Raw genomic sequence first — 22,057 nt, 5'->3', positions numbered from 1 at the left:
GGCAAACCCGAGCCCAGCAAAGTTTTAATAAGTTTTCAATCCCTTCGGTGGATGGTTTTGGCAGCAAGAGGGCCTTCGGTGACATGTGTAATTACCACATCCCCATAGTGCCTTCACTTCCACTAGCTGCTGTTTGATTGGAAAGGTTCAGCAGTATTGGAGGTTAATGGTGTCGAGTTTTTCGGCTGGGGAGAAGCGGCTGATTCTCCAGGGCTGGTTCTTTCTCCTCAACCCACGAATTACTTCTTTATTCCTTTGCGAGCACTATGACAGCCCACTCAACAAAAAAGAAAAAAAAAAGAATTATACAGCTTCTTTTGATCATTTGATCAGACTTTAACTACAGGATCGGTCTTGGTTATGGTAAAATATGAGCTACGAGCCTGCCTCTGTAAGCTGCCCCCAGTCTCGTGTTTCATCCTGCTTTTAATCACCGTCCCTTCATATGTCCAGGCAAACAGATTAGGGAAGAAATCCAGAAGAGCAGGTGCGAAATAGATGTTGACAGTAGCGGCATCGCTTGATAAAAATGTTTTCCTTTTAGGCATGTTGTTAACTATGTGCCACTGTGGAGCTTTAAGGCCTGGTGACAGCCTGAGGAAATCTTTGTAATAAACACTCGAGTGTGCCACTCACCTGGAAAAAAGTGTCAGGCTGAATCTTGATGAATCACTTCTCATAATGATGCCGTTGGCATTTTGTGCTATGATGGTGTCACATGCATTTGGCGAGATAAGAGTCGGTGGAAGTGCATTGCCAGCAACAACTCGGTCGTACTGTAAACACTCTGCCTGCTCGGATAGCAGCGGGGGCGTTTTACAATCTCCCATAATGATCGTCAAATCAGCGCTACCAAACCTAGATTTCATGCCATGTGTCATAACTGTGGCTCTTCTACACGGCAGCAGGTTATTTATGCAGCGTTGTTCATGTTCATCCATTCTGAGAGGCTCTCGAGTTGGTAGAGGAGAACATATAGCTGCGGTAACACCGGGTACTTCCACGGATTTCACTGTACAGCTTTGTTACGTAATGCTACACATGTCTGGAGGCGGCGTATTTAAGAGGCTTGTTGGGATGCTGCCTTAGGGAATATTCATCATTCCATGTTTTACTCACATGCAGTGACAACAGACAGATGATTCAGATGACAGGATTTTCCGCCTTTCCTGTTTTTGAAAAGGCGATTTTTGATTTGAAGCTTTTGAGAAAAAAGCCAAGCAGCCGGATAATCGAAGGTATCTTTGACAAAATCTTGGAAAGGATTAAATACTAAAAGCATTCGCTGCGGTCTAAACCTGGTGGAGTTTCTTGCATCGTTGCTTTACCTACGTGCCTGTCTAATTTAAGATGTCGAATAGGTCAAGCAGAATAGAGAGGTGCTGGGACTTTGAGGGCTCAGCGCGCATGGCCTCTGGACTCAGTGGGTGGGCAGCCTGGCTCAGTGTGAAGGTGCTGCATGCAGAGAGGCAGATGGCCACCAATATGTTGCGCCGCCTGGGAAAACACTGGCAGCCTCATCCTCAAGGCTCAAACCCACAGCTGGGAGACATCAGGATGTTTCTGCAAGGAGGACTGTGCAGACTCGATCAAAGGATAAAAATATCGCAAAGAGAAAGTGCAAAATGCATGGATGCTTTAAAACGCCTTCCCTTCTGCTGCCACATCTACTGCAAAAAGTGTTAAGTTATCGGTGTGGGCAGTTAGACAAAGGTGAAAGTGATGTATTTAGCCATTAGAGAGGCTGAGTGCTCGCAGAGAAGAAGAGGAGGTTGTCTCTGTCCGTGCGGCGTAGGTGCTGCAGTACTATCTTACTCTGTCTCTGTCCTCCTATGAAAAGAAGGGGAAGTGAAGCAAAACAATCCAATAACTGCAGAATGTCTTATTACCTCGGGAGCTCGCAGGAAAGGGGAAAAAAGACGTACACACCCTTGGAGACAGCTTGATGCACGCTACCTGTTCATTGTTGTGTTTTCCTCTGCCACGCTCATATGGTGGAGATGAACAGGACTGGCACTGAGGGGGGGGGGGGGGGGGGGGGGGGGGGGGGGGGCACAAAAATGAAACTCCAAGCGCCACGAGAAACACTACAGTGCAGGGAAATGCAATTACTCTGAGGAGAGAGGCCACACACTGCTCGCAAACTATTAATAGCCAACATCTCTTGTCCCTGAGCGTGTCATTCGCTTCTTCTCCTCCACGCTTCGGCCCGAGACTCTTCCGAATTGTGACGCCTGCCTGGCTTTTGACACACACAGCTAATTAGACGAATTAAAGTACCCCTGTCCTGCCCAGGGAGAGTCAAGGATTTGACTGCTTCCCACCTCCCTCTTCGCTTAAGTCAGGCTATTAAATGTTAGATTGGATAATCCTTGGCAGTCTACATGTACCCAAAGGCGAGTTTTACAGCTTTTTGTGTGTGTTACAGCCCACGAGACTTATATCTAGATGGAATTAAGGGTGGCTTAGTGGGGAAATATTAGTAATGAACCATCATACCAGGAAGTTTAAAGACACTACTTGGTGTCAGTGGACTTTTGGGATGTGCGTGTAAGCTTTAACAGTCTGTTAAGAGACAGTGCAGTCTGGTTCCCAATTACAGTGGTGAAGACACTCCAAAAGTTTTCATCATTAGTGCGAGAAAAGCCTCACATAAGATAAAGTACAGAAAATCTACACTGTCAAGGACAGTGAGGGGTGGGTTAGTGAATGGATGAACTGTCTGTCAGATATTTTTGGTCACCTGAAGCGCTGCCTCATGGTGATTGTAGCCACAGTGGTCTCCTTTCTCTTCAGTGGTCTAGTACTGATCTGTGTCCGATCAGTTATTTAATCACTGCATCTACAGAGGTGGATGAACCTCAGATACTTGTCTACACTGGTGGCAGTACTTTTATTGTGCTGATGTGTTTCTTTCAGCCGGTGCGCTATAATCTCCAAAGCAGCTGTTAATTTTCCTCCATATGGTAAATGGCCTGTATTTATATAGCGCTTTACTAGTCCCTAAGGACCCCAAAGTGCTTTACATATCCAGTCATCCACCCATTCACGCACACATTCACACACTGGTGATGGCAGCTACATTGTAGCCACAGCCACCCTGGGGCGCACTGACAGAGGTGAGGCTGCCGGACACTGGCGCCCTCTGACCACCACCAGTAGGCAACAGGTGAAGTGTCTTGCCCAAGGACACAACGACCGAGACTGTCTAAGCCAGGGCTCGAACCGGCAACCTTCCGATTACAAGGCGAACTCCCAACTCTTGAGCCACGATCGCCCCAAATAGATCACTGGGTGCTTTGTTTTTAATTTTGAACATCTGAGGTCATAAGTTGTTTATATGTACTACTTGTGTTTATTATCAAATACCAGAAATGTTTTCAAAAATATTAGCATGCTATAATACGAAACTACAGTGAAAGTGCCACTTAGCCCGGCCTCGCAGAGCTGCAAGCATTGCCGTAGACTGTCGACTTTCTTTTAGTTTCCACTGTCCCTATTTCTTTATTTCAGCCTTTCTTTTGCTTCTTGATGATTAATAATTAAAGTCCATTTCAAGCATTCCATCTTGGAAAAAAAATCGGGTCCTCTGAGACATCATATCCCCTCTCTCACCGTTCATTTATTCATACCGAGCACATTTTTTTGTGATGGCTCTGTATTTTTGTTCCTGTGTGTGCTTCTAAACGTGAGGAGAGTCGGACCGCTGGGGGAAAAGAAGAGAGGCTGGAAAACGATATATGTATAAGCATGAAGTAGAGCTGGGCGATATATTGAGGTTTTTTAAAAAAAAAAATATCGATATATTTTTATACGAGATATAAGATGTGACAATATCCTTTATATCGATATAGTCTATGTTACGTTATAATTATAGTTGTGGAGCCGCAGGTTTGCCTCTCTTTCGTCTCTACGCAACGTTACTCTGCCTCGCCCCTCCTTCACTGAACACAGCTCCCCCTCCTCCCCCATCGCTTCACCTGCAGGAAGCGACATGATGGACACGGCAAATCTCCGTTAACGAGTTATTGCGCATCGCCCCGTGCGTGGGGCTGGACGCCGTCAACGTGTTAACGAGCTAACCACGCTAACGCCATGCAGCCCAGAGGGGCTGCACGGCCTAAAATCCTTGCATTCTCTCAATAGTTGACAGCGCGCCTTATGTATGAATTCTGGTTGTGCTTGATGGCCGCGAACCGATCTTAGGTGGTACACGGCGCTCAGCAATCTGTCAATAAATGTTTGAGTACGACTTTGCTAAGCTACGGAGCTGCACCGCTTGATGGATTGTCGGAGCATTACGCCTACCGAGGAGCTTCGCGGAGTGATACGTACTGTGCTTCAACGTAATATTACCGTATTGTGTGTTTATAAGGACCATAAATGGCACCTGTAAGAGACGTGGTTACGAAGCGGATTTCAAACTCCAGGCTGTCAGTCACGCAGTACAAGTTGGGAACAGAGCAGCTGTGAAATCTGTCTTTGTTATTGTGCTCAGCGTCTGTTAGTTTACATTCTGACTGCACAATTGTGAGCTCTTTGTTATGCACAAAAACAACATTGTTTTCTTTTATTTATGGAGCATTATTATTTAATAAATGCTCCTAATTTATTTTTGAGTAGTTTTTTTCATGTACATCTATGCTGTATGTTAATAAAAGTGCCTGTGTGACATCTGGGACACAGCTTTGACTATGAACTCTCTTTTTGTTCTTACTGTATGGCTTTAAAAAATATATATATCGAGATATATATCGTATATCGCCATCCAGTTAAAAAAATATCGAGATATGAATTTTGGGTCCCAGCCCTAGCATGAAGGGTTAGAAACTTGCGTATCTGGATCGTTTGGACACATCTTCACATTTGCTTGCACGTGTGCAGCATTACGATACGTCATGATGGGAGCAGTGACAGAGTAATGTCCGGTTTAAGACCTTTTAGAAACAGGACAGGGGGTCTGCTCCACTCCTACATCATCAGTGTAAAATTACACTAATCACACGACTGGTTGGACATTAACTTTCCCTCAACTGGCAGAAGATGAAATTACTGTAAATGGCAACTTCCTGAACTACTGATTCCCGAGCTCTAGCAGGAATTACTGCAGCTTGGATCTGAAGGGGCACGAGGACACTCTAGTTGCACTGGTCAGAAGGTAGCTGCCCGTGCGTCACACTCTCTTGGCACTCTTAAGTGCCCCTGGGGGCCCGTGAACGGTATATCTCTCCTCTTTTAAAGCTAACCTCCATCCGAAGTGTCTAGAGCCACTATTTACTGTTCCAGTATGCACTCAAGATAGAAAGGCCCAGCCAAACACTCTGGATATCAACTACCATTTTTAACACTGTCTCCCCTTGCAGCATGGGAGTCTTTATCTGAGGCGCTGGCATGGGCTGAACTGTCAGGGTCACGCTGAAGCCCGTGTGCCTGTATGCTAAGTGTCAGTGTGGGTTGCTTTCCTATTTGGGTCAATAACATAAAACAACAGTAACAGCACAAAGCTTTGTCTCTTATGTAACCAGCTCCGGTGTGTTTAATACGTAAGCCAGTCTCTTCTTTCCAGTAAAGCAGATGGAGCAACACATGAAAATCCACCGAAATCAAATCATAACTGGATAATAATTTGGCGTTTTTGGCAGTCTGCCCCTCGTGTTGACAGGATTATTCACCTCTTCCATAGAAAAATCGCTGTGACTAAAATAAAAGGCTTTTCTCCAGTGAGGATAGTCCTCCCTGCGCCAGTGCCTCTCCTGCTCTGCCCGTCTGTTTGAACATCGCTAACAAGGTGCTCTTAAAGAAGCGCATTTAATAAATGCGGCCGGCGTTGAGGTTTTTTTTTTATTGGGCTCGCAGCATAAAGCTGTGTATACAGAGTGACGTTAATAGTGAGTTTGATGGGGTGGATCGGCTGGCGCTACTCACAGCTCTCTAGCAGAGCGGATGACATGGAAATACTGGAAATATGAATAAAATTACAGCAATTGACTCAGAGAGGATTTCCACAATAGATAAAATTCCCATTAAGTGGGGGTTGATGGTTATTGGCATCAGTGAGGACACTGTTGTCCAGTTAAACCGCTTTTAATGACACTGATATATAAACTTAGCATAAAAAATAAGGAAATTTGCTTCCTTTATGGCGATAAAGCTTATATTATATAATTGGAAAGTCTGTCTATGTCCCCTTAAATAGTGCCCCATTTGTAAGAAATAATCGACCAAGCACAAATTTCCTTACGTTTTCTGCTAACTTTAGAATCAACTGATGTATAATCACAGCTGTAAATCCTAGTGGGTTACTGAAACCAGCTGTGACATTTGTAAGCTGCGTGAAAAGTTGCTGGTTCTCCACTTGATAATCAAGCTGTAGCCCCACGGTAGCGCTGACACGCTTAATTAGGAAAATGTAAAGAGAGAGCAGGCTATTACTGCACAACATGGTTTTGTCACATTTTTCAAAACAAATGCATTCATTGCGGCAAAAATAATAATTTCTGACACATCTGTATTAATATTATCTTAAGTGTGCAAAGCGCTTGTCAGGAGGACAAGCGATTAAAAGGGATGTCGCAGATGAGAGACACATTAAACACAGACTCAAAGACGATTACTTCTAAAGTCATGGTAAGAGCCCTCTATTTAGGGATGTCCTCCTGAGAAACATCACACCTCATGAGGGTGGGCTGAGAAGCAGCCACGGGGATCTGTAGCCGGATTCTTGCTGACACAAAAGTAAAAAGTCAGCTGTGGATTGATGTGGTCAGACTGAGCCATGCTCGATTTGAGATGATGTTGCCAAGAGGTGAAGCGGAGACAACAAAAGAAGCAGAGAGACATGAAGGATCCTGACAGGTGACATCTGCCCTGTGAATTTGTTTTTTCTTACTTCCTTTTGAAAGATCAAAATGCATTTGTAGCAGTAACTTATTGAATTTTGCTTTTATGTGCTCTTATTTTTACAACTGCTGTCATTAAGCCAGTGATAGATTCACTTTGTTAATTTGTTGAGCAAAGGTCATTCAAATGTCTCACCAAACAAACAACTCACAGGCTATTTTATTAGGTACATGTTGCTGGTGCTTAATTCTTCATGACTGAGATTCAACAAGGTGCTGGAAACACTCCTCAGAGATACACAGCTGCAGCAGGTTTGCTGCTCTCATGATGTGAATCTCCTGCTCCAGACTCAGGTTGGCATTTAAATAATAGCCAATGCGTGTCGAGAAATTATCCTCTACATTATTACACCAGCACCAGCAGCCTAAATGTTGTTTATCCCAAATTCTGACCCTGCCATCGGACTGTCAGAGCAGAAATGGAGACTCATCAGACGAGGCAACATTTTTCCAGTCTCCTGTGTTACTTGTAGCCCCAGTTTCCTGTTCTTAGCTGACAGGAGTGGCAAGTGTAACAGGTCTTATGCTGTTTCTGTTTTCAGAGATGCTCTTCTGCACACTTTGGTCACAACGAGTGCTTTATTTAAGTTACTGTTGCCTTTCTATGTTGCATCTGTTTGGGAAAATCAAAGTGGATCAGCAGTTCCTGAAATACTTGTGTCATGTGATTGGTTGGACAGTTATACCTGTATTAAGAGGTCAGTGAGTACATTTGTGCATGCAGCGTACAGAATGAGAATAATTAGCCATTGGTCACATTTGACTTAAATTAGCCAGCTGATTGGCTAATAAGGATGCACAAGCAGACCGCTCATTTGTCCGAAACGATCTTTAAAGCCACATTAAAAATCAATGTCCATAGTCCACTGTGGAGATTTTCCACATTTAAAGATGGAAAAAGGATCTGAACATTTCCTATGAACGAGACCCTGCGACTGTATTCTTCTACTGCTCCATTCTTCCTTTTTTACAACGTTATCTTCTGCATGTGTCAATTTCAGCTGTAACTGTCACCTGACTTTTTCTTTAAACCCAGTGAGATCTTCTCTAGAACTGCTCCATGCTCCATCTTGTCCCATTTTCACGTCTCATCAAAGTGGAATGAGGATTTTATCACTGCAGACAGTTTTTCTTTTCCACTGATGGTGTATTTAATCCTTGTGCCGGTGGATCGGCAAGTGATGAATATGTCCTCAATATGCTGAATCAAGCTGATGAAGTACGGCTCCCTGATGGAAAAAAACGAAGCTCGCTGCATGTGCCATTTCACTGAATGCTTCATTAGACGCCTCTTTCTCTGCTCAGACTCTTAAAAGAAGCGTTCAAAGAATGAAAAACAACAAAAGAAGGCACATCTTTCAAATGGCCGTTAATTACTTCTGACAAAGACGAGCACAATGCGGCACCTTTCAGCCTGCTGCACAATTACAACTTTGACATATACCGATCGACAGCACTTTGAGCAACCATACAAATGTACTCCAATTGTGGCACCATCTGCACACCCATTTATATTGTTTACAGACACATCTGATGGGTCGATAGAGAGACGCGTTGCTCAGAATAAAAGCTCTGACTCAGATGAGCAAGAGACAGACGGCGAGTATCATCTGTGTTCTGCTGATTCGCAGGTAATGATGGAGTGTCAGTTGGTAGAGTGGTGTGACTCTGTAATTGTCTCTGGGTAAAGGCTGAAACAGGGATGAGTCACCCATGCCCCAAGTGTTAATTACCCTGGCTAGCTCGTCTGACTAAACATGGCTTGGAGGTCGGACCAGACCATTTAGTTCTGTTCCAGAGCAGGGACCTGCACCCCCCAAAACACATTCCCCTCTACTTGGGTTCACTTTAGACCACCCCGATTCAGTAACTTTGCCTCTTGGGATGCCTGTGTTGAGCTGTGCACTGTCACGACACTTCCCCATCACTTAAAAATTAATTGGCCAAACGACTGAGATGTCCTTGCACATCTGTCCGTTGCAGTTGCCGCCAGAGTCATAAAGGTCTAAATAACCCATTTGTCAAAAGCGACTCTGTTGTCCCGCGGTACGTGGGGGGATTTCAAACTGAATCTGTGACATTAGGAAGGCTGTACAAGTTTCCATTATGTTAGATAATCACTGGCACATTTCTCCTTGTTTCCTTTTTTCAGCTCGAAAATAATAGAAATGTCCTTGCGGGAGACCTTGCTGTGTGCTGACTCCTATTTCCACTCCAATTGTTCTGTCAATAACTTATACAGCAGAGGCCCCCGGTGCTTAAAACAAAGCTGTGATTACTTTTATCAAACTAAGTGAGAGGAGGGAAAGTGAACCTGAATCTGAGGCTTGGGTGAAAGTTAAACCTGCTCTTAAACTTTGGTCTTTCAGGGTTTTTAAAAGTAGTTGTTTTGATCTGCTTCACGCCTTCCTTTACAACCAGTTACTTGGATGCAGTGTGAGCTTAATTCATTTAGACACTCCGGCATCCTGCCTTTAATTTGACACCGCGGCATTTGCTTTAGTTGCAGATTGGTCTTTATTAGCAGAAAAGAGAGGAAGGGAGTGCCGAAGCTTTTAAGCTCGTCGTAATCATCAGAATCGATCAGGCTCGGGGCAAGAGGGACAAAGGCAGTGATGATGGTGGAGTAGGATGGTATCACCAGAGGAATCCAACGTGGTTACTCCCACATTTCGGAAGTGCAGCTGGTGGAAGGCAGAAAACGTGTATTGATAAATGTGTGGATTTGTTTTCCACAAAAAGAGCTGTCGGCCGCTGTTGGTTTTGCTGTGACGTTAATGTTCTCCCAAAAGAATCAGTCACACAATGCTGTAAGAATTACTCTCAGGGCAGCTAAGAACATAGCAATGTACTTTAAATCATGCAGTCTGGCTTCATCGCAGTGGCTGGATGTTCAGAGGCTTTTTCCTAATCATAAAAATGTCATTGCCGTCTACTCACAGCACTGCCTCCAGACCTCAAGGGCCGGTGACCTGCAAGGTTTTAGGTCTCACCCTGGGTCAACGCACCTGAATCAAATCACTAGTTCATTCCCAGGCCTCTGGAGAACTTCAAGACTTGTTGAGGGGGTAATTCAGCCATTTAAATCAGCTGTGCTGGATCAAGGACACATCTGCAGAACACCGGCCCTTGAGGCCTGGAGTTCCCCCACCCCTGCCTTATGCGGTTCAGGTGACGTGTTTGTCATTTCTAACAGCTACAGTGGAGGAATCACAGTGACTTGAAAATAATGAAGAGTCTACTAATCCATGCTTACTTCACACAATGACAAGCCAGGCGCGAACATAAGAAAAACAGATATAGTTTTGAAAAATAGTCGCAATCTGTTGTAGATCAGCTTTATTCAGCTCCTTCCATCTGTTTTCGCGTGCATAGTTGACAGCAAACCTATGAATGCCTTGTCTAACAGTGTGCATTGTTATCACCAACTGCATAATTTATCTCCTCTAAGATATGCAGAAGAGTTCTTGGCGAGAGTTTGCGGAGGCACGGGAACGCAGCCAGAGAGAGGCTTCATTCAAAAGATTTGTTTTCCTTTTGGACATAGCTGAGCCTATAACACGATATAGCAGAAAGATAAAATAAGCTTAAGCTTCTTTTTTTTTTTTGTGCATGGTGGCACAGAGAGAACAGCTGTATGCAGACGAGGCCATGTTCACATGCAACATGAATCACTTGTACTTTGATTAGTGGACATAAGTGGACTAATACAAGCTGGAAGAGGTAAAACAGCGTTTCCTTTTTCTTCTATATAGTCTTTAATCTGTTTTATATGTATATAAGTTTGAGGCAATAAATAAATAAATAAATATAACAAGAGAAAGCCTGAAAGAATAGTGTCCAAAAAAGAAAAGGCGCACCTCTCCAAGGTGTTTCCATGGAAATGACGATGGTTAAAGTTTAAACAAAGTTTAAACATCAACATAAAATAATTCATAGCCGATTACAGCATGAAGTTACTTTTAGCTGCTCCCTTATTCACATGAGGTTACCACAACAGGTGACTCCGCATGTTTGCAGATTTTTATGCTGGGTGCTCTTCCCCGACGCAACCCCCGAAGGGATTTGTGCGTCCTCTCAGGATCATACCGGGGATCTTACGCTTGTAAGGTGAACGTGGAAGCCATTGCACTACAGAGCTGCTAATACCCTAAGGCCTGGTCAAAGAAGAACCTTCATGATTTAACACTGTCTAGGAAATAGTAAGACAATTCTGATGTCCTCCAAAGCAAGTGTGGCAGAGCAATCCCTCCACAATCCTTCTCAGCATTACAGCCTGCTGTCACAAGCAGATAGCGTGCAGTGGGGGGAAAAAACACTCAAACGGACACCACTCTTCATTCTGAAATATGTTGAGAGGATTTTAGATCACAAAGCATGCCTAGTCTCTTCTTAAGAAGCCTATTCAATAATTCAAGGGGGCTGTGATGGTAAGGTTGCAAGTTCTAGCTTTGCAGGCGTAATAGATGGTTCATTTTTGGCTCGCCTGGGGTGAAACAATAAAAGATTTATGAGAAAATTTGGTTGCTTCCTATTAATGCTTGGTTAGCAGTAAAGGTGGTCTGTTGACGTTATAGACAATCGATGAGCAGTAAGTAAAGATTTGATGCTATAAAAGACTGGAGCTTCTGTGTTTTACTATCTATTGATTTCATTATTCAGTCAATTAGCCAACATAGCTCTGTGACATATCCTTTTTTGCCTGCAATGCAGTTGTGCGAGCTTCCTCAGGACTCATGTAGTTTCATTAAAAGTCATTAGTGGATGACAATTGGACGAGTGGTGTGTAAGAGCGAGGATGACAGGGTGACAAAGGCCAGAACTGTGAACATCTCTGTGGCAGCTCCTTATCAGGAAGAGGAGGCATGGCCTCAGGGACTGAGTGCAGCAAAGAACATTACGAGTGTACGCCGCCGCTTGATGCCCCACGGCACTGCGAGATGAGATTTTATCACCACATGTACGCCCAGCTGCCTGGATTTCATCACCTGTAGCTGCAAGTTGGAGGTAACAAGGCTTTATTGCCAGCGAGAGTCGAGTTGTTTTCATAGCTCTTCGGCAAACTTGAAATACTCCTCTAAGAAAAATGGCCTAATGTTGCATGATATTACAAATAAAACTGCTGGTGAATGTGCTGTCTGATAGCAGGATGGACTTGTGTGAGTGTCTCAGCATCTGTGTGGGTTCTAAAGTTCATTTCCGCCTCCACTGTGTTCCACAACACCTTCTCTTTCCTTTATGGTCCTTTTTCAATTTGTCCCTCTGTTGTCACTGTGACATCCTTTACCTCTAAAAACCCATCAGGATCCTTGTGCATGAAGAGAGGCAAAAAATGTGTGGATGACAGAAGCCAATGAGGAAAAATGGAAGGGCATGCAGGGGAGGGCGCTTAATAAAACAAAGTGCTGTTGTAAAGAGCATCTCCTATACATCTTTAGAGGTCAAGGGCCTCTCTTTCAGGAGAATTTCTTGTAAACATAGGAATTCAAAAGGAACAGAGACGAAAAACAGCATCGTTATGAGCCGAGGTATAAAACGTGTGGAGGACTGAGCCATACTCTGTGTCCCTGGAGGGAAAGAATGTGGAGCAGTCGAGCAGATGGCATTATAGAATTATGACATGAAACGAGAAAGGGAGGAAAAAAATCCTTTGGATCAAAACTTGGCTAAGCTGATTAAGATGTGATACATCATTTGGCTGTGAAGTGTTGCTATATGCCAAATGCACATGCATGCATCACTCATTCAACAGTTTTCTGGTGATAGGCTAATACAGAATATGTACGGACGATGTAGGCGTGAGTGCGTTTGTGAATTGGATAGATGCGCATGTGGATGAGATGGGTTTGGATCGAGTTCAGAGAGTCGACTTTTATTATTATACTGTTACTAAAGAACACTATGTAATCTCAACTAAAGCCCCAGGGAGCTGGCTCCATGTCTTTTCTGTTGCAGGTCGATCAAATATCAAATTATCACTTTGAAAAAGGAACATGGAACAAGTCAGTGTTACTTCCAATTTCTAAAGAAGGAATCCAGAGTAAATATTACAAGTAAGGAGGAGGTTCATTGGGGAAATCACAGACTCCCTAATGAATTTGTAAGTTTGCTTATCTGTAAGTTTAATGGCAGTTTCATTTTACTGGAGAGAGACAGAATATCAACCAACATTATATTTTTAAAAACCACACACACCACTTAAAAGTTACAAATTAGTTTGCATGCGGTTGACTGAAATAAGATTTTGATCCACCACTGCGAGCAGGACCATGGATTAAATTCTTGCAGGCCCCCTGTTCAAGAAGGCACATGTACAGGCCCATCATAGGTTTGCCACTGAACATCTAAATGAGTCAAAGAAGGCTTGGGAGAAGTGCTGTTGTCAGATGACACCAGAGATGAAAAATCAAGCTCTTTGGCATCAAGTTGATCCGCCATGTTTGCAGGAAGAGAAATGCTGAGTATGACACAAAGAACACCATCCATACATTCAAGCATGGAAACATTGAGCTTTGGGGCCATAAAAATCTTGGACGCCAACCTCCCTTCCTCAGCTGGAACACTGAAGAGGAGTCTTCCAGTATGACAATGATCCAAAACATACCGCCAAGGTAAAATGGAAAGGGGAAGCACATTACAGAAAATGTGTGGAGGGAGTTGATTTTGAGTTTTAAAAGATTTAGAGAGTTTCTGTAGAGAGGAGTGGACCAAAATCCCTCCTCAGTTATGTGCAAACCTGATGACCAACTTGTTCGCAAATATTGATTTCTCCATCAAGCACTAAGTAATGTTTTGCTTGGGGATCAAATGTTTATTTCACTCAATAACATGCTATGCAATTTATAGATTTTATGTAATGTCTTCTTTCTAAATCTATAGTTGATATTCTGTCTCTCTCGATTTGTAAGTGAGAATAAACCTTCAAATTCAGCACGGGATCAAATGATTACTCACTGTTTTCAACTTCTAAAGCTAAAACATGTCATCAAGGCACCCCCCCCCCCCCCCCCCCCCCCACGGCCTCTGGTTTCCCCCTGAGAAAGCTTTGCATTGCAAAGTCTCCTGCGTCTCCCACATCAAGAGCAGACCTGTGTGTCCACTGAGGGACAAGGCCAACCTGGGCATGCCTCATCCTTTTCCTATTAACCCAATTCCCACCAGGACTTAAGGAATGGGACTGAGGACTCAAAGAGTGGCATGTCAGGGGGCAGTGACAACATGAATATAGAGAGATGGTACCACCTCAAACCAATTACATGCGGACATTATTACACAGTTGCAGTGCCCCAGATCTGAAGATGAACTGAGGCTATTGATCAAGAAGATGAGAGCGATTCAAAGAGAGCTCGAATTCAGCACCACCTCTGTCTCACACACACACCAGACCTGAGCCCCTCCACTCCCAGGTGCTTTAATCGCTGCGCACCCTTAGAATAGCGCAACATTTCATACCCTTTTCATCTCCACTTTTACAGTGAACACTCTGTGACATGGAGGCAAGCCTTAGACTCCGGTGACTGAGACGTTACGGCAGCGAGTGCACGAAGAAATCAAAAGCCGCTAAATGACAGAAAACCCTCTCTTCACAGATCTTTGAAACTAGCAGTCAGGGAGACAGTCGCAGATGCTTTCTGTGTGGTGCAGGCTGTTAGCTTTCTCTGCATTTGTTTGCATCATACCACCGCCCTCTCCGTCTCTCATTTTCATTTCTCACATGCCACAGCCCTGTATTGCTTTTCTGTCTCAATTAGAGACTAGAGACCAGAGATATTCTCCTCTACTGCTCCCACATTGACATACACCGAGTCCCTCGTTTAAAATGCAGGTGCCGTTAGAGGTGTTTGCATTCAAAGTTGCACCCCTGCATTTAAATTGCCATGAGCAAGTGATCTCTGAGGTAAATCTCGCAAAGGAATGAACTGCAGGTAATACACAGTTCACTCCCAGTGGGGAAAATTACCTTTGCCCCACTGGTCCTGTGGCTGTTGCTCATTTCTGACATGTCTGATCTCATACACAGCAGAGTATGAGCAAGCCTGTGAAAGCAGCTAGTCCAATTCGAGGCTGCTGTTGTCCTTCATTTGAGGCAGTTTTTGTTTTAAAAGTAGCCCCTGTATCTGTGCAGTGCACTTTGTTTTTAGAGTGGACAATCTGTTCAGAGCAGCAGCAGACTCCTTTTTTCCCCCCCACTGCACTCGAGCCCTTAGCAACCCATGGAGTATCTAACAACAGACATTTACAAGAGGGGAGATGATCTTTTTCTGTCCTCCTTGAGTCTCATCAACAGAAAGGTGACCTGATGAGTCACTATGGTTTGTGGGCAGGCTTACGCTCGCCTGACTATAGGCTGTCTTAGCCAAGCCGTCTTTGCATTTGCAGTTTGCTCACAGCCCCAAAGCTTTGATTTGTAAGCATCTCATTTGACGCTGGAGAACAAAAAAGTAGCTTATTAATTCCTATTAAAAAAAGAAAGAAAACCCAAAAATGTAAAAGAATGATTTGAAAACAAGATTATCCCTCTTGTGCAAAGAAGTGGATCTGTAATTGTAATTTAGTCAGGCTGGCACGCTGCCCAGCATTTGAGCTTAACTTGGCAAACTTTTAATTGCTCTGCTCCTCTTGACACCAGTGTTGCCATAGAAACGTACGCCAGTTTCCATAAGGGATCCTCGACCGGCCCAAACAAGCAGCTAACATCCTCATCAACACTTTCTGTTCCAGCACATGGGTCTGACTGGTTTAAAGTGAAGCTAGGCATCACAGTTGCACACTTCTGGATCTCATCAGTTTCCCTGAAGAGCATCCGGCAGTATGGGCAGCCCAGTACTGGCTAATTGGACTTTCCATACAACCCTATACCTACGTAGTTCTCCTTGACAGGAGCTCAAGAAACTTTTAATGTTTGTTACGTTTTCATTTGCAAATGAATCCACCCAGCTGGAGCAAAAATTCCCCTGAAGGGGCAGGGTGTGTTTGCATGGAGAGAATGTAAATATATATATATTTTTTAAAATCACTAAAAACTAATTGATTAGTGACAGGTTCACAGATCGTTTCACTGATCCACGGACGTGCACACATAACGTTCAGCAGGCTTTCATGAAATAATGTTACTAAGAGTGCAGATTTGAGTGAATAGGGTTCATTTTCTCCGTGTTTAGCAATTAACTTTAGTGCATTTATGATCCATTATCGCTAATGATTACAGGAATTACGTATGAAAGGCGCTGGCAAAAGTGAAAATGGCTTCACTAGGGTGTAAAAAGCTATTTTTTTTCAGCTGCAGGACCTGATGGGAAAACAGTTGTTTATTGCAGAAAAGAAATGGCTTTTTCTGCAGGGCATTCCCATGGAGATGGCAATTTAGAGAAGAAATGGATCGCTGAATATGTCTGTTTCGGGCCGCCGACGCCTCAGTGAATTGCAATACCAGACGTAGCAGGTGATTTGGTGTCTTTCCTGTCCACATGACTGCGCACAGCTATGTGCCAGTGTGTGAGGGAGTTCACTCAAATGTGATTCATTAACACATCTCTAAAACCATCCAAGTTTCCAGCCATCACAATTTCCTGGCAGGGCTTTTCCATGGGAAAGAGAAGGGGCGTCTTCTTTCTCCAGCAGGCTTTATTCTCACCTCGTTCCCCAGGGCACCGCACACCAGCTGGAACTCGCTTAATTATGCACCCAGTTTGGCGCAGAGGTCAAAGTGGCACTCTGAGGAGTATTATATGACAGTCTAAGTTATTTAGCAACATCCACCAAGTTGTGGATGAGAACACTGATTTTTATGAAGAATGTTGCAATTGTTTTGCAGTATATATGTGCTTACATACATGTTTAAATTGTGTTCTTTATTCATATGAGAGCAACTCAACTCTACTCAACCAGCCAATATTAGGTACATCTTGCTAGTACTGAGCTGGACCCATAGATGCCCTCATTGTTTTGGAATAGATTCAACAAGGTGCTGGAAACCTCTTCAGAGATTTTGGTCCATATTAGGTTGATAATATCAGAGAGTTATTGCAGATTTGTTGGCTGCGCATCCGTAATGCTAACTTCCTGTTCCACCACATCCCAAAAGTGCTCCACTGGATTTAGATTTGGTAGCTATGGAGGCTACTTGAGTACAGGGAAACCAGTTTGAGATAGTTTGAGGTTTCTGACATGGTAAAGTGTCCCGCTGGAAGCAGCCATCGGAAGATGGGTACACTCTCATTAGGAAAGAGCCCTAAGTGTGCCAAAAAATATCCCCTGTACCATTACACCGTCTCCAGTCTGAATCAATGATAAAAGGCAGGATGATTCACCATACCAGCTGAATGTCAGAGCAGAAATTGAGACTCATTAGACCAGGCAACGCTTTTCCAATCTACATTGTCACATTTTGGTTAGCCCATGGAAATTGTGGCACACACCAGGAGTACCTGGTGTGGTCTTCTAATGCTGTAGCTCATTTGCTTCAAGATTCAGTGTCCTGTGCATTCAGAGATGCTCTTCTTTGTTCATAGTAAGTGAATATTTGATTTACTGTTTCCATCCTTCAGCTCGAAGCAGTCTGGTCATTCTCCTTTAACCTCTGGTAACAAGGCCCTCACCAAATAATTTCTCTTTTTCACACCATTATCTGCAAACCCCTGAGATGGTTGCACAGCAAAATTGTCAGTTTCTGAAAATCTCAGAACAGCCAACATCACGCCATATCTATTTAAATAAACAGTTGCCCTCATTCTGATGCTCAGTTTAATCTTCAGCACAGTCTTAAATGGTTGGTTATCGTTAGCATTTATTAGCAGTTGAACTAATAAAGCTAACAACTACTAGTCGTAACTGGCAACTAACAGAACTTATTGTTATTATTTGATACTGCAGCTAATTCAGCTCCAGTATATAGGAAATAAAAGTTAAATATTAGAAAATAATTTTGTATTAAAACAATTATCTTACTTTAAATCTTATAAGTCCAAAATACTAAAAGTTAGTGGTAACAGAGATTATATATGTAAAATGAAATGGAAGGATGCAGGCCACATTAATATGCCAGTGGTGTCCTGCTAGCCTGCAAGTGTCTGGAAATGTAGGTACTGCAAAATACAGAGATTATAACAACACAGTTGGAATGAAAGCAGCATGAAGGTCACTGTTCTATGATTCAGAAAAGGGGTCAGTGCAGCCATCTGCTGAGAAGGAACAGAGTTCAAGTTTAAAGCAGTGCACAGGCACACAGCAGCAGAGCGCAATCCAGAACAATATGTCGAAAGAAAGTGTGAACGTAGTAACCGAACGGACACGACAAATGATTTGGAAGTAAAAAAACAACCAGTATGCTGTGGGGCAATGGCAAATTAGCAGCTTTGAGGGAAGCTCTGTTAGGATAAAAGAAAAACATAATGATGACACGATGGTGGCCATCTTTAGCCTTTTGATGTGCTAATCCTGGCTAGTCATGAAAAAGCTTTGTTTTCTGGAGGTTTGTGAAGAGACAGATGTGGTCTTGACTTTAGATCGGTGGGTGAAGAAAGGACGAAAAACAATAAGGTTTATCGGTTTATAATGTGTTTGTGCTAAGGTCAGATATTTTGTACTATTTCTGAGACATATTCATATTTTTTCAGACTGTTGAGGTCCTGGTAAAATCAGCAGATTGCCTATAGATTATAGTAAAATAAGTAAAGAAATAAGGAGTGGATTTTTATTTAGTCACATTATAGGAGCATGAAGTTGGCAGTGAAATCCAGCTGCTTTCACTTACAATATCTTTTTTCATAATCTTCTGTAGTGAGAATGTAATGCCATCTCCAAACACAAATGAATGCTTGGATACTGAAAAGAAGACAAAAGCAGGGCTGCTTCAGGGAAAAACTTGAAAACCTGAAAACTTTTCAAAGCCTCATCACTGTTTCATTGTCACACACCCTAACACTGATGTCAGAATCATCTCCAGGCCAGACATTTTTCTTCTTTGCCCACCACCTAGACATCGGTCATTTTCCTCACTGCCCCCAAATCTCTTCCAACAATGACACAGTATGTGCCCGAGTCTCCTGATGACTGCTGAATCTTTAATGGCACTATTACTGCCGGATCCGTCTTTTAACAGCGGCGCTCTTATTTCTCAAGGCTGGGCCAGTTTTAAATAGCTTCATCTCTGGCCATTTTTGGAAAAAGAAAAAAAATGGGCCCAGATTTTCAATTAGTAGGAGAAATGAATGTTTCCACACTTAAAGCCCAGCAACATATTGCATTCACATGATGGTTATTTATGCCGCTGATGCTCCCATTTGCTTTTATGTCACTTCATTAAGCATGTTCTTTAAATAACGTGGAGTAAATGGGATTTTTAAATTTTTAATGTTTTTCTGATGTTCTTGTTGTGTTGGTTTTGCCATATTTCACCTCAAGCTCCATCGCACTTTCTCCCTTCATCCTTAACCTGCTACCGGTGCCAGACAAATTACTGGTCCTGCCTTAAGATAAGGTGGACAGGTGACAGCATTCATACACTGGCACAAAGGTGCACGCACACACGTGCTGCGAATGCCATCCATCCATCCATCCATCCATCTTCATCCGCTTATCCGAGATCGGGTCGCGGGGGTAGCAGCCTAAGCAAAGAGGTCCAGACCTCCCTCTCCCCAGCCACCTCCTCCAGCTTGTCCGGGGGAATACCAAGGCGTTCCCAGGCCAGCCGAGAGATATAATCTCTCCAGCGTGTCCTGGGTCTGCCCCGGGGCCTCCTCCCGGTGGGACATGCCTGGAACACCTCGCCCAGGAGGCGCCCAGGGGGCATCCTTGCCAGATGCCCGAACCACCTCAGCTGGCTCCTTTCGATGTGGAGCAGCAGCTGCTCTACTCTAAGCCCCTCCCGGATGGCCGAACTTCTCACCCTATCTCTAAGGGAGAGGCCAGCCACCCTTCGGAGGAAGCTCATTTCCGCCGCTTGTATCCGCGATCTCGTTCTTTCGGTCACTACCCACAGCTCGTGGCCATAGGTGAGGGTAGGGACGTAGATCGACCGGTAAATTGAGAGCTTCGCTTTTACACTCAGCTCCCTCTTCACCACGACGGACCGGTGCAGCGTCCGCATTACTGCAGCCGCAGCCCCAATCCGTCTGTCGATCTCCAGCTCCCTTCTCCCATCACTCGCGAACAAGACCCCGAGATACTTGAACTCCTCCACTTGGGGCAGGAACTCATCCCCGACCCGGAGTGGGCACTCCACCCTTTTCCGGCTGAGAACCATGGCCTCAGATTTGGAGGTGCTGATCCTCATTCCCGCTGCGTTACACTCGGCTGCGAACCGCTCCAGTGCGAGCTGGAGGCCCTCACGAATGCAAACATACAATATGGTGGCAGGATACACAAGATAGTGTTCTCTTGATAATCATTTATAGAGCTCGGTGGCAAGGGACAAAGTGCTGTTATCGCTCGCGAGCAGCAATGTTAGGTGCTAAACAACCCTCCACACCACGCTGCAACGCCATTAGCCTGTGCATCAAGGAGATACAATGTGCACTTTCTGTAGCTGTGCCAAGAGCTTCTTGTCTGCTACTGGGAGGTAATGAGTTCTGTCTATGGAGAAATACTCAAACCAATGCCTGTAATCACAGGAAAAGAAAAGGAATTAACGTGTTGTTGTGCCTCAGTGGATTTGAGGAGTCCTTCAGAGTTGATTTCAAAGTTTTTCTTTCCTGCTCCTTTGAGCAGAAAGTTTCTCTTCAACATTGTGATGTTTCCCATTTCTAATCCCTGCGCCCTGATTGTGCTGTTTGGGCTCACGTGCAGGTAAAAGCAGGTTTAAACGAGAGCAGATGCAGCTCCTCTAATCTCTCCCTGCTCCTTTGTGAGAGATTTATGAACAGAGATGAAGCAGTCAGTCTCCATTGTGGATGCTCAATAATTTATGCCGAGACACTCTCTTATACTTATGGTGAGAGATTGGTAATTGTCTTGCCACACAGTCGTCATGCTTTCAATCATCTCTGTGCTCTGCATTATGTATGATATTAATTCATATACATCTGCATCTTATATTGTAGATTTATGGCGTATGTTTATGAACCATCCATTTAAAGCTTTGCCAGGGAGGATGGTTACCTTGTTTAAAGTGGTTGAGTAGGCAGGAAGTACCGTGGGAAAACTCTCTGCTTGTTTTCTTTCTCTTTACACTCCGGGGCACGTTTCTGAAGTTTTGGTGGTAATCTTAGTAAAGATATTCTGCTAAATTAAGAAAATGTCAAGAAATGGTTTTGATCTCACAAAAAGGTGAAATACAAAGTACACAGCCACCTTTATTCAGCTGATGATGGACAGCTGAGAAGATAAAATCTACTATCTGGTTATCCCATTAAAGATTTAATCACTTTGCAAATATAAATTGTGCAAAAGTCTCGTGGCACCCCTCATTTCTTTGTATTTTGCTAGAAAACTGCAAAAGGCTCAATAATGTTTTGATACATTTGCAAATAGAAAAGGAAATACAGCATATAAGATAAACACAAAGTTTGTATCGTTCTAAAGAGCTTCAGAGTCAATATTTGGTGTGACCACCTTTATTTTTCTCACATCCTGAACTCTCTTAAAAAGCTTTTTTGTAGTTTCTTGAAATTTGTCTTCGGGAACAGTTCTCCAGGCTTCTTGAAGGACATTCAAAACTCTTCTTTGGATGTTTGCTGCCTTTTGTTCTGTTCTCTTGTCGATGTTGATCATACACTGCATCAGTGCTGTTTGCATCTGGACTGTTTCACCTCTCTCCCTGACCTCCTCCGTACATAATAATGACAAGTTGAACCAAACTTTTCAAATTTCAGTCTAATTCTTGTGTAATTTGGCGTAAAAGCCCTTTCTCCCCGTTTCTCTTCCTTAAGAAAGCCTTCTTGACAGGCACTCTTCCACTGAGACCGTTTCCGATAACGCTTCAGTGAACAGTAGATGGATTAACTTATGGGTCAGATGTATCTCTCAGGTCCTTTTTTAGGTATTTGCTGGATTTCTTTTTCTTATTTTTAAAGGGCATGACTTTCAGATAGTGTTCATCTGCTATAGATTGTTTTTTAGGGCTACCACATTTTCCTTTGTCCTCCACATGTCTAGTTTCACTGCATGCCATATTGAGATATGCCAAGTTATTGGAAATCACTTTAGTGCTGCAAAAACGC

At 43.6% G+C, this 22,057-nt stretch overlaps 1 protein-coding gene across 8 annotated transcripts in view; it reads left to right on the top strand.

Moving 5' to 3' along the window:
• The window catches only part of LOC113011748 (regulator of G-protein signaling 6-like), a 46,811-nt gene that overhangs the window by 3,089 nt on the left and 21,665 nt on the right, over positions 1-22,057 (top strand). The window lies entirely within an intron of this gene.

This window comes from Astatotilapia calliptera, chromosome 19 (assembly GCF_964374335.1).
Source record: "Astatotilapia calliptera chromosome 19, fAstCal68.1, whole genome shotgun sequence".
In the NCBI taxonomy this organism is placed as follows: Eukaryota; Metazoa; Chordata; class Actinopteri; order Cichliformes; family Cichlidae; genus Astatotilapia; species Astatotilapia calliptera.
Note: the sequence above shows the minus strand (reverse complement) of the source record. Positions and strands in the feature narration are given on the sequence as shown.